General features: G+C 29.0%; 1 long non-coding RNA gene across 1 annotated transcript; it reads right to left on the reverse strand.

Moving 5' to 3' along the window:
- Positions 1-2592: 2592 nt before the first annotated feature.
- On the reverse strand, positions 2593-7627 carry LOC132279594 (uncharacterized). The gene is made up of 3 exons (XR_009471356.1): positions 7410-7627; positions 5501-5580; positions 2593-3022 (listed from the first exon to the last, which is right to left on the reverse strand). It is a non-coding gene; the product is annotated as an uncharacterized LOC132279594 (long non-coding RNA).
- Positions 7628-14182: the final 6555 nt, after the last annotated feature.

Consider the following 14182-nt stretch of genomic DNA (forward strand, 5'->3'; position numbering starts at 1 on the left):
GCCCACCTTTGCCTACCCCTGTGTCCGCCCCTGAGTGACACTATGGTGTTGTCTAGATACGAAATTTTATTATGATTGAGAAATTAAAGAATGAGCAAATAGTACTTTCCTTCAGTTTTTAAAGTGCAAAAATGAAATATAAAACATTAAAGAAAGAGCTACTAGTACTTCCCGCCTTCAGTTTTTAACATGCAAAAATAAAATATAAAATGAACAAATATTTATCTATGTAAATCCGTCTACAAAAATCCAATTGTATTACCTACTTACGTGCAAAAAATTTGCAAATTCCAACTCACAACAAATTAGGCTTTTTGCAACCAAATTTTTGGTTGCAAAAGCTCAAAAATTGGTCTCAAATACTCTTTAGCGACCAAAACGTTTTGGTCGTCCCGTGGTCAACGATACCTGCGACGCGGATAGTTTTTAGCGACCAAAAAATAAATTGGTCGCTAATAAGCCCTTTTTTGCGAACATTATATTATCAGCCGAAATGAATTTTAACGACAAATTATATGGTCGCAAATAGTGAACCCTTTTGCTACCATTATGTTTGGTCGCATATAAGCTCACTTTTTACGACCATTATATTGGTCGCAGATAAGCTTCCCTTTTGCGACCATTATTTTTGGTCTCGTTATCCTTTTGCGACCATTATTTTTGGTCGCAGATGAGGTACCCTTTTGTGACCATTTTTTTGGTCGTAAATGAGGTATCCTTTTGCGATCATTATTTGATCGCAGATGAGGTACCCTTTTGCGACCCTTATTTTTGGTCGCAAATGAGGTACCTTTTTACGACCCTTACTTTTGGTCGCAGATGAGCTGCCCTTTTGTGACCATTAAATTTAGTCGCAAATAATATATCCTTTTGCAACCATAGCATTTGGTCACAAATAGATAATACTTTTGTGGCATAAAATTTGGTTGCAAATATCCAATTCTTTTGTTAAAAAAAATAATAATAATTTTGGACGGGTAATATAATTAATAAATCTATCAATATTTTAATTTTTTTAAATTAAAATACACTAGTAATTAAATACCATTAATCACATATAGTAAAAAATAAAAAAATAATTCAATTAATTATTTCAAATAAAATACATCAATTACACACCGTATACATATATCCATATGGCTTGTCTATGAAAAAACAAAAACTATTAAATACATCCATGTATGGCATTTCCATTACATCTACCAATAGTGTGTTCATTAAAAACCAACTAATAAACTATAAAAGAACTAACATGTCCATAAGAAAACAAAATATGAACGAACTACTAAAGATATCGCTTTACTCAGGGAATTAGGCTATGTCAAGCTTATACGTGATAGTTTTATACATTTGTGTCCTTTACTCGTATTGCTCCAAAGCCTTAACAGTTTTTCTTTTCGACTTTCCATACTTAGTCTCCCTTTAGGCATTTTTAGACTCCCTAGAACAATAATTTCCTTCACAACATTCCATTTATTTGATGCAATTTGTCTTTATAACAACATTTCTCTTAGGTATGATAGAGATTACCTGTCAAGAGAAACAAGAAATTTAAAGATAGGTTATGACCACTAAATAATTCGTATGATGAACAAGCCAACACAATTTTTTCAGAGAGTGTCCCAATTAGAAATATAATATCTTAAAATTGAATATGATGATTCATAAAATAATATAGAAAGTTAAAGTCATTTTATCATTAAGAATGAAAGGATGCACTACAACAGATATGCCTTTTTGCGACCAAATATTTGGTTGCAAAAGGTCACATTTTGGTCGCAAATGACCTTTAGCGACCAAAATGTTTTGGTCGCCCCGTGGTCGACAATACCTGCGACGCGGATAGTCTTTCGCGACTAAAAAATGAGTTGGTCGCTAATGAGTCATTTTTTGTGACCAATTATATTACCAACCAAAAAGACTTTCAACGACCATAATGTATGATGGCAAAAAACATATTCATTTGCAACCATAGTATTTGGTCGTTAATAAAATGCTCTTTTGCGACCACAAAATTGGTCGCAAATAGGTTAATCCTTTTTCGACCACGAGATTTGGTCACAAATGAATGACCCTTTTGCGACCACTAAATTGGTCGCAAATAGGGTAATGCTTTGGCGACCATAAGGTTTGTTCACAAATGAGTGACCCTTTTGCGACCACTAAATTGGTCGCAAATAGACTAATCCATTTGCGGCCATAAGATTTGGTCACAAATGATCTACCCTTTTGCGACCACTAAATTGGTCGCAAAAAGGGTAATGCTTTTGCGACCATAAGATTTGGTCACAAATGAGGGACCCTTTTGCGACCACTAAATTGTTTGCAAATAGACTTGTCCTTTTGCGACCATAAGATTTGGTCACAAATAATCTACCCTTTTGCGACCCCTATATTTGGCCACAAACAACCTACCCTTTTGCAACCATTATATTTGGTCACAAATAATCTACTCTTTTGCTACCATTATGTTTTGTCGCAAATAACAAATTCTTTTGTAATAAAAAAATAAAATAGAATTGATAATATAATTAATATACCTATCTACTTTTCTAATTTGAAATAAACTAACAATTAAATACCACCAATCACTTATAATAAAACCATAAAAAGTAATTTATTTTACCAAATTAAATACATCCATGACTTGTCCATTACATACATATTTTACCAAAAAATAAATTACTAAATACGTCCATACATGGCTTGTCCATTACATACATATACCAATGGCATATCGATTAAAAAAACAAAGATAAAACTATAAAAAAAAAAACTAACATGTCCTTTAAAAAACAAAAGATGGATAACGAACGAAAAATATCACATTGTTGCTTATTATCCGGGATGGTTGTACACATTTGCTCCAAAGCCTTAATATTCTCTTTCTAAACTTAGCAGACTCTCGGTGTCTCTTTTAGCATCTGTAGACTCTAGAATAATAGTTTTAACCACAGCATCCCTTCTATTAGAAGCAATTTGTCTCCAAGATATAACTTCTCTTGGGCATGATAGAGATTGCCTGTCCAAAGAAACAAGAAATTTATAGGTTATAAACACTAATCTAACTGAAAAGAAAATAAATAATAGTTCATATAATAAGCATGATAATACATCTTTTTCCATAGTTCATATGATGAGCATGACAATACATCTTTTTTCAAAAGTGTTCCAATTAGAAAATACAATATCTTAAAACTAAATAGGAAGTGTCAGAAAGTTAAAAGATATTTTATCATCAAGAATCAAAAGATGACAACACTCTAATCATCCTACATTGAATAATAATTACAGCTTTATTGCTTCCATTCTATCAATACAATCATAGTGGAGAATAAATCCAAGGCTGGACACGCAAACAAAAAAACTATCGTCCCATAACAAGTGTGATCTAGTCCATTCCACCAGACTGTTTCCCGATGTGTCACGTAAGTGTAGCAAATTTGTTTGTATAAAATAAAGAATAAAACTAGATTCAGAATAAGAAAAATAAATTAAAACATTTTCACAAGTGAACCTTTTTTTTTTTTTTTTTTTTTTGAAAAATTTTCATTAGTGAGTTGGTAGGATACTATTGGAAGCTGTACCTACTAATTAAAATGTAATATTAATTTAAAGTTTTAAAAAAAATGTAACATAACATCAAGTACAAATGTCAAGCCCTACTGATATACCTACATCCAACCCTTTTGATTTAGCATAATCACAGTAACCTACCTTTATAATAGGATATGAATCAGCGTATAAACATTTTAAATATAGTGTGAACTATAAAAACTATGAATAAAGGTTCAAATTCAATTTGCACCAGTAGTAAATAATTTATAATCAATCTGTTGTGTAATAGAAGATTATTTAAACCCATTTCGGATCACTTTTTTTAGTTTAATAATTAAGTGAAGTTTAACTGAAAAAAAATAAATAAATAACTAACAATGACTATACCATCACAACAGTGCTTTACATTCCTAGCCTTTTCTTCGGCATCATCAACTCTTTTATTAGCTGCCGCCACGTACTTCAGCACAGTTTCAACACCTTAGAAGTGCTTTGGAGACAAGCTAGCTACTCAAGCTTGATCTATAAAAACCTAACTAATACTACTCTTTGACAAATCTAGTTCATGTGACTGTTTACTGTCTAGTTTAGTGCTTGAAATTTCTTAATCATATTTAACGGGAAAAAAAAAAAAAAAAAAAAAAAAAAAAAAAACATATTTCTTAGTCCCAAAAAAAAACATATTTCCATCTCCAAATGGAGGTTAATCCATATCGAACTACATACATCCAGTCAAATAAAGATGTCTGATTTCAATTATAAGTCCAGAGTTTACTGAACTGTTCAACCAAAAAAAATATAATAAAAAGAGAAAACAAGAATCAATTTATTCTTAATAATTTCTTCTGCCGCCAAAACTGAAATTTTTAAGTCGGCTCTCTAAAGAATATTATATTTCTATGTATTGACAGTACGATGATGCACTCAAAACTCAAAAGAGAAAAAGAAAAAAATGCAAATGAAAACAAAATATCTTAAGCCAATTCAACTCAGAAGACCTGATCAGTTGAATGCATTATTTCCCTTATTTGAAGTTGATTTTTTATAAAATCCATCTGAACTTTTATAAAAATTTATTTCTTAATTGATAGTTCTAATGTCTTGGAGATCATCACAAGGTTCATGATTGTGCTCTGAATGCAATCATAAAATCTGATAGCCTTAGATAAAAACTACTAGTTAAGAAGATGACTTTCGTTATTTTTTTTCCAAATGGGATGTATAAAAATCGTTTAGCAGTAATTGAATCATCTTGTCTGTAATATTGAAAGGGCATTAGCATAAATCTTTTTATGGCTATTTGCAAGGCAATAAAGCCATCCAGTCAACTAAATCCCGCCAATCAGAGTCATATATAACAAAGTGCACATCCAATTTCTTATATGTTACACATATTTATTTCTTTTTAGCCTATTTATATATATTTATTCTTTAGAGAAATTATATATGTAGTTTAATTTTTTTAAGCTTTTTAAGAATTCTAAAAATATAGAACACATTAAAGAAAGGAAAAACAAATATGTGAGAAAGGCTCCCTGGAGCCTATTTTTATCTCTTTTCACGAACTAATTTTATTAAATAGATTTGTCTATTTCTTAGACTGAAGCAAACAGGGTTTTATCTCCATAAAGATAATCGTGACTGCACAACAGCAAAGCATGATTCATTTACAAGCAAATTTTGAATGGATATAATTTTTTGTTTATAATATATATAACAGATTCATCCCATTGAATTCAACAACTCATATTAAGATCACTGAATACCACTAACTTGAAAATTATCAACTTGTAAAAGAGAAACAATAATGAATGTCCATAGAGAAACATGTAATATGCAAAGTTAAGCATTAGCCTATATGTTGACAATAAAAAAAAAAAAATTAAAAAAAAAAAAAAGAACAAAACACAATAAAAATATAATTGAATAAAAAACAACAAACCAGAGCAACAATTTGAATCAAAGGAAGTCACGATAACAGCGCCCTCGTCTCAAGCAATGCTTATAGCCCACCGTCAGAACCTACCAAACATATAAATTTATTGTGTTTAAATAACATCCCAAATTCTGATTTAAAAGGAAAAATCAAATGAGTGTGAAAACAACAAAATTCAATATACAAGGCATGCAATTTGTCATTTTCGAAAGCCAAATTGCTTAAAATTCACTAATGAAAAGAAAAGGCAGTAGTTTAATATATTAATTAGAACCCATCCATCAATATACAAGGCATGCAATTGGCATCAACAAGGCATGCAAGGTTGAACAGAAGGTTCCTGAAGCCCCTGTGACCGATTCCGAGCCGAAATCGGAGTCCGGTGAGGGTCTTTTGGGGCCTAATGGTTCGGCCGTGAAGGGGGTATCTAAATTTGAGGTCTCTAGATGGGTGGAGGACTTGGGATTTGAAACAGTTTGAGAAAGATGGAAAGCCCAATTGGGATTCTGTAATTGATGCTGGTGAGGTTTTCTTTTATTAGTTTGTATGTGTTTGCTTTCAATTTCACTACAGCTGGTAACAAATCCTCCCCCCCCCCCCCCCCCCCCCCGCGCCTCTTTTTTCCCTTATATGACTGATTTGTTAATTACCTTAAATGTATGGAACTATTAGTTCTATTTAATTGACTAAATGAGGATAAAGTGGAGGAAACGACCACTATAAATGTGATACAGTAATAATTATTTGGACATAAAAGTAAGGTTATTTTATAAGTATTCTTAATATAAACTATCACGATTAGGTGAAAAAATGGATATTGACAAAAATAGGAGTATTTTGATCCAACGTTACAAGTGAGAGTGCCTATTACACAGAGGAGTGCAATTAGGACAGAACTCTAAAACTGGCTTTCAGCTGATTTTTTGTTCAGTATGCTTTTAGTGATTACAAGTTTCTTTGCTTTGACAAGCATTCTGTTTTCATGAATTAGACCAGACTGACTATACAAGTTGATTGAGATACTTTTATAGGTATCTTCTGTATTGCAAAATATAATCAATTTGCAATTTGCACTTAGGTGTCTGATTGTTCTTTGAATTTATTATTGTGAATCACTTAATGTGGGGATAACTAAGGTTGTGGTTTTCTTCTATGACATAATTTGGGACAAAACAACAAATTTGTGAGATTCATCGGTGAATCTCTGTAGTCTTTTGTAGGAATGTGAATTGAGAATAGCCCAGTACTAATTTAACCTGTAACTTGTAGAATAAAATTAACTGAATCTGGGATATTTCTATCATTTATTTAAAGATAAAAAATTAATTTCCTAATATCTTGGAAGCAAAAAGCAATTGTCGTGTACCCCAGCAAGATAGAGACATTGAAAATGCCATTTACAAAATGGAAGCCAAGAAGAAGAAAGAGCTGTAGTAGGCAGTAGTTCCGTCTCAAAATTTGGTAGCACTACTTCCTGAGTATGATATATTTTTTTCTTTCAAGTAAAAAAGGCCCACCTAGCTCATACATAGCTTGGGTACAAAGGAAATTGAATCTTAGGACATGAATTAATATATAAAGCTCCTAAATTTTATAACTTCATTATCAGAATTATATATGTACTGAGAGGGAGAGCCGATGTAGTAGGTTGAGTAAAATCCCCAAAATCCATAAAACCCTAGAATGGTTACGAGAATGGGGATTATCAAACAACAAAATCTATAATCTACAATTAGAATAGGGGCTAGTATGTGTATTATACAGGTTTTAGTACGTTTTTCATTGCAAACAACTAGAGTGGGGGTTTTCAAAATACAAACTCTACAATCTAAAACCCTTGTGCATTAATGAAGATCTGAAGAAAAAGAGAGGAGTGAAGGCAAGAGAACTTAAGAGTGAAGGCAAGAGAACTTACTTTTTAATCTGATAATAGTAGATAAATCCTTGATCGTTGGAGATCACCAATGAAACCCTTGTAATCTGTTAGGAAGAGATAAAAATCTGATGAAAAACCTTGTATAACGATGAAGAGGAGGCACGAATGTTCACCTCGTGGATATCGCCAATGAGCCCTAGATGAACTGATCGATGAATACTGAGAAATGAAGTGGGTCGTGTCTAATTGGTATCAGTCAAACTCAGGAAATGAAAAATATTAAGTTCACCGCCTTTTTTTCCCGGGTTAAATTTCGTGAAAAGTCAAATATATATATAAAAAATTAAATTCTTTTAACATAAAAATAAAAATAAAAAGTACATCCTTACATATGATAAATATTATTTTTGATATTTTTTTATTTAAGTCCTAAAATAGAATTGTTCCTTAATTTAACAAAATAAATTATTCATCTACTTATTAAATAAAATAAATATATAGATTTTCATTTTTTGTAATTATTATTTAAAAATTATCTTCTTTTTTTTTTTTTAAGACCTACAATTGCTTCAATATTAATTAATTGTCATGGTAGTTTTAACTCGGACAAAGTTGATGAGATAACACCCAAATTTGAAATAATTTTTATTTATTTATTTATTTTTTGTCAAAGTATTGAGTATTTTAGAACTATTATTTTAAATTCATTTAGTTCTTCTAAAATCATCTTCTATTAGATCAATAACAACTATTTAATCAAATTTATTATGTACTCGAGGATCGATGAAGAAGTTCATATTAATTAATTGTTGTGTGGTAATTTTAACTCAAGCTTGATGAGATAGCATGCAAATTTGAACAGTTTTTTATTTTTTTGGTCGAGACGTTGAGTCTCTTAGAATTACTACTATTTTAAATCCAATTAGTTCTTCTAAAATCATCTCTTATTAGATCAATGAGTAATTTCAATTAGTTCTTCTAAAATCGTCTCATGTTATATTAATAAGTAAATCCACCTAGTTCTTCTAAAATAATTTACTCGATCAATTTATAATTTAATCAATTTCAATTAAGAATATCTCATTCTTGATAATGATTAAAGGTACAATTCATAGAATAAATTTCTTTTTTTCTCCTTAGAGACTTGAACCCTTGGTATACAATAATTTCATGATTAATTATATATAAATGCATATATGCGTGTGTACTATGTGAAATAAATATAAATAGCATTTGAAGAAAAATTATAAGTTGAAAATAACTTGGATATGCAGATGTATCGATACATGAAGAACTTGTAATAACTTGGTGATATAGAACTGATTACTAAAGCCTTTATAACTTGTTTGGACCGCCAGGGGCCAAACATGCATACTAACAGATTTTTCAGGTGACTTCGGTCCATGTACCGTAGAGTAGATCATTCATTTCAATTATACAAATATCAGATTTCTCTGAAATTATTCTTTGTTTTGTAGATTCAAAACACCCACCTTGTGGATTCAAGGTAATCTGTTCCTTAGCTCCAGTCGTCAATCATTCCAAACCCAATCTTCCCTACCAAGACCTCCACCTCTCCGCTTTAGATTGGATTTCGATTTCGTCTTAGCAAAGATTGATTTATTTTCTTGAAACAGGCATGTTAAAACATTATATTTGCCCGAGTAAATTTGAGGTAGATTTTGAAAATGGAGAAATATAAATGGTTAGTTCAATTTTTTTTAAGGATAGTTTTCTATCTTAAGAAAATTAAAAATAACATAAAAAAAGTAGGAAAGACAATTTTTCATGAATTGCTCTCTAAAAATAGAATTAAGAGAAGATACATTCAATATTAGGATTTGGAATGATTGGTGGTCGGAGTTAAGGGTAAAGAAAGATGTGGATGAATGATTGGTGGTCGGAGCTAAGGGAAAAGAAAGATGTGGATGACAGATACACAGATGGGACCAAAAAGAGGAAAAAAAAAACATATACATGTCGGGTTTAATACACAAATTGGAACAAAAAGAGGAAAAAAAAAAAAAATAGATACAGAGGTAATTTATGTTAGAGTTTTATAAAAATTCTTTAAAAAACTTTTTTTATATCAATTAATAAATATTTTTTCTATTAAAATTTTTTTTTCTATTTTTTTATATTAATAATTCTTGTCTCTTATTAAAAAAACTCATAATAAATAGATAAATAGGTAATTTATATTAATCAATAAACATTTTTTATATTAATTAATAAATAATGAAATACTGAAACATTGAAATACTGAAACACTGAAACTCTTTATACTTTAATAATATAATAAATTAATTTTTATAAAATCTACCACAAAATACCTACTTTATTTTCTATAAAACTCTATCACAATATCTATTTATTATGACTTTTTTAATAAAATAAAATCTAGTTAGACAATAATATATTTAAAGAAAATAAAATAATTTCTATAAAATTCTTCTCCAAATCAACTCTTTATTTTCTATAAAACTCAATCACATATAACATGTATTTATCTATTTATTATGATTATATTTAAAGAAAATAAAATCATTTTTATAAAATTCTAACACAAATTACCTATTTTATTTTCTTTAAAACTCTATCACATATATTCTGTATTTATCTATTTATTATGAGTCATTTAATAAAAGAAAATCTAATTAGATAAAGATATATTTAAAGAAAATAAAATAATTTCTATAAAACTCTACCACAAATTACCTATTTTATTTTTCATAAAACTCTATTACATTAGAGAAAGATATATTTAAAGAAAATATATAATATATATAACAATACATATAAATAAAATATAAAAATTATTAAAAATATAAAGAGTTTCAGTGTTTCAGTATTCATTTATTAATATAAAAAATATTTATTAATTAATATAAATTACATATTTATCTATTTATTATGAGTTTTTTAATAAAGGAAATCTAATTAGACGAGAATGATTAAAAATAATTATTAATTGATATAAAAAGAGTTTTTTAAAGAATTTTTATAAAACAACACAAATTACCTATTTATCTATTTATTATGAGTTTTTTAATATAAAAAAAAAATCTAATTAGAGAAGAATTATTAATATAAAAAATATTTTTCAATTGATATAAAAATAAAATAATTTCTATAAAATCTACCACAAATTAGCTATTTTATTTTCTATAAAACTCTATCACAATTTTTAAATGACTTTTTAATAAAATAAAATCTAATTATACAATAATATATTTAAAGAAAATAAAATAATAGTGTTTGCGATGTTGATATCACTCTTAAAATTTTGAATATTTAAACCTTAATTAATTCTCTTAAAAATATACTCCATAATATATATATATATATTCTTAGTTGGTACTTACACACACATGTCTCCATTGAGATTTGAACCCCTGACCTCCATTTGAGAAGTAAGGGTTTGATACCGCTAGGCCACAGGCCTGTTGGTATTTTTTTATATTTTTATTAACTAACAATAGTTATTTATTAAAATATTAAAGGTACAGGTCATTTTAGATTGAGAATTAATAAAACACTTAGTAATTATATATTCATATTTTTCTTATATTGACATTTTTACAAATCAATTAAGCTCGAAACAATAAATCACTAATTTGTCTATCTTACAATTAATGATATTTTTGTCGAGTCATTAATTTGTTGACATATTACTTTACAAAAAATTTAAAAGTCATCTTGTATTCTTAACAAAATCTGTCCTTTTGCGACCATAAGTTATTTTGGTCGTTAATACCTTGTCTAATTGCGACCAAAATTTGATCGTTTTACAACCATAAAATTTGGTCATAAAAGACTAATCCTTTCGCGACCATAATTTATTTTGGTCGTTAATACTTTGACCAATTGCGACCAAACTTTAATCATTTTGCAACTATACAATTTGGTCGTAAAAGACCAATCCATTCGCGACCATAATTTATTTTGGTAGTTAATACTTTGACTAATTGCGACCAAACTTTGATCATTTTGCAACTATACAATTTGGTCGTAAAAGACCAATCCATTCGCGACCATAATTTATTTTGGTCGTTAATACTTTAACCAATTGCGACTAAACTTTGATCATTTTGCAGCTATACAATTTGGTCGTAAAAGACTAATCAATTTGCGACCATAATTTATTTTGGTCGTTAATACTTTGACCAATTGCGACCAAACTTTAATCGTTTTGCAACTATACAATTTGGTCGTAAAAGAGCAATCCATTCGCGACCATAATTTATTTTGGTCGTTAATACTTTGACCAATTGTTCCAAACTTTGATCCTTTTGCAAATATACAATTTGGTCGTAAAAGACCAATCCTTTCCCGACCATAATTTCTTTTAGTCGTTAATACTTTTACCAATAGCGACCAAACTTTGATCCTTTTGCAACCATAAAGTTTGGTCGTTAAAAATTAATCTTTTTGCGACCAAAATTTTTTTTGGTCGTTAATGTGCTTATTAATTGTGACCAAAATTTACTTTAGTCGCTAATATGTTAACTTTGACGACCAACTCATTTTGGTCGCAAATAACATAGTATTCGTGACTTTTTCAATTTGGTCGCAAATAATTTGGTCGCAAAAGGCCCCGTTTGTAGTAATGATGGCAACACTTTAGTCATCCTACATTGAATAAAAATTACAAGTTTATTAACTTCCAATCTGCCAATACAATCATAACGGAGAATAAATTCCAGATTGGACATGCAAGCAAACGAACTATTGTCCCATAACAAGAAAGTATAACTTGGTCCATTCCACCAGACTGTGTCCTAGTGTGCCATTCACAGTCACAAATAAGTATAGAAAACTTATTTTTGTAAAATAAAGAATCACACTAAATTCAGAATAAAAAAGATAAATTACAACATTTTTTCCAGTAAGTTTTTTTTTTTTTTTTTTCAAAAAGTTTTTCACTAGGGAGTTGGTAGGATACTATTGGTAGCGTTTCCTAATAATTAAAATGTAATGTTAATTTAAAGTAAAATTGTAACATAGTAATTTTTATAACAATTTAAAGTGCAAATGTCAAATATTGATTCATAGAATTTTTGGTAAAAATGCAACCTTTATTAATTTTGTAAAAATGTCAAATACTGATACACCTACATCTAGCCCTTTTGATTTAGCATAATCATAGTAATCTTTATATCAGGATTCGAACCAAAAGTATAAATATTTCAAATATAATGTGAACTTCAAAAACTATGAATAAAGGTTGTTTAAATTCAACTTGTACCAACAAAAAATAATTTAACAGTAATCTATTATCTAATAAGAGATGGTTAAACCCATTTTTGAATCACTTTAATTAGTCTAAAAATTAAGTGAAATTGAACAGCCAAAAAAAAAAAAATCAAAACAAAATAATGACTATACAATTACAATAGTACTTTACATTTATATCATGTGTATTTGCTCTTAACACACTACAATTTAGTACAATGCAGTATTGTCTAACATGTATAGAGGTGTATCCAATAATTATAAAAATAAAATAGTTAAACAAATGATTAACTTGTTGCAATTAAAAACCCCAATCAAGAGGCATATTTAGTTACTTAGCAAGAAATTCTACTCTAATAAAGATGGTAACACTTTAGTCATCCTACATTAAATAAAAATTACGTTTTATTGACTTCCAATTTGTCAATACAATCCTAGTGAAGGGAAGAGATAGATGAAGAGAGATGTGGGAGGGAGTCTGGGAGAGAGATGATAGTTTTGGAATATGGAAGGATAAGAGAGAGAAAAAATGAGGGGAAAAGATATACTAATAATCTTCCTGGCAATTTTCTCCAGCTTCATCTTCAATATTTTAAAATTCAAACTCATCTTCTCATCTATCAACCCATGTTTTCTATTGAAATTTCCTAAATAAGAGGCAAACCCCTGCAGGATAGTTTGATTTTACCAAGAAGGGTTTACTAAAGCAGAAAGCTATCTCAGAAAGCTCCTTTGGGATCCGCTCCCCTTTTGAGTGTCTTTATAATATTGTTACTTATAAAAAATAAAAAATAAATAAATAAAGCCAAGAAGCGAGAAGTAGATTTAATGACGTCTCATTTGTCAAATAAGCTACTCTGTTGTCTACACACACTCACGTATATATAAATATAACAATAAATAATAGCTTTCACTTAGAGTAAGCTTACAACCATAAACATTGCTATCCTAATTCCTCTTTCTAGGTAATAAAGAATGTGATTTGCATATTTTCATAGGAGCAGGAAAGACTGGATCTTGTTAGAGGTTTTAAAAGGGAATGAACAAGTTGGAGGTATGAATATCCATTCCCCATAATTTTCTTTCTTTTTTTTTTTATTAAAATTTTACATTATTATATCAATTAATTAATACATTATCTTGGAAGAAAAAACAAGCTTGTGAACATTTTAATAATTAGAAATTGAAAAATTATACACAAATACTATTTTATGTGACTGGGAACTAACGATATTCTTAAATTTTTCGCTAACGCATACTCTCCAGACTTCATATCATGACACAATTTTTTTTTGTGTTAATATGAATTCAAGACACTTAGATGACAAAAACACACAGCATACAATAACACAACAAAGCAAATAACAAAGAACATTCAATCCATAAATATACCATATTTACAATATAAGTGACCACTGAAATGACTCAATACCGACTTCATTTTTTACAAAAACTCTTCGAGAATGGCTGCCCACTAAAATTTCAGACTACAGAAGACCCCCCAAAACCGGAAGTAATTTTAAAAATTCCCCTACTCTCATACTTATATGATAACCTCAAGACCTCTGCATAAATAT

The sequence above is a fragment of the Cornus florida genome, unplaced genomic scaffold (genome assembly GCF_030987335.1).
Source record: "Cornus florida cultivar Cherokee Brave unplaced genomic scaffold, ASM3098733v1 CherokeeBrave_3.0.0_Hap2_Chr10, whole genome shotgun sequence".
NCBI lineage: Eukaryota > Viridiplantae > Streptophyta > Magnoliopsida > Cornales > Cornaceae > Cornus > Cornus florida.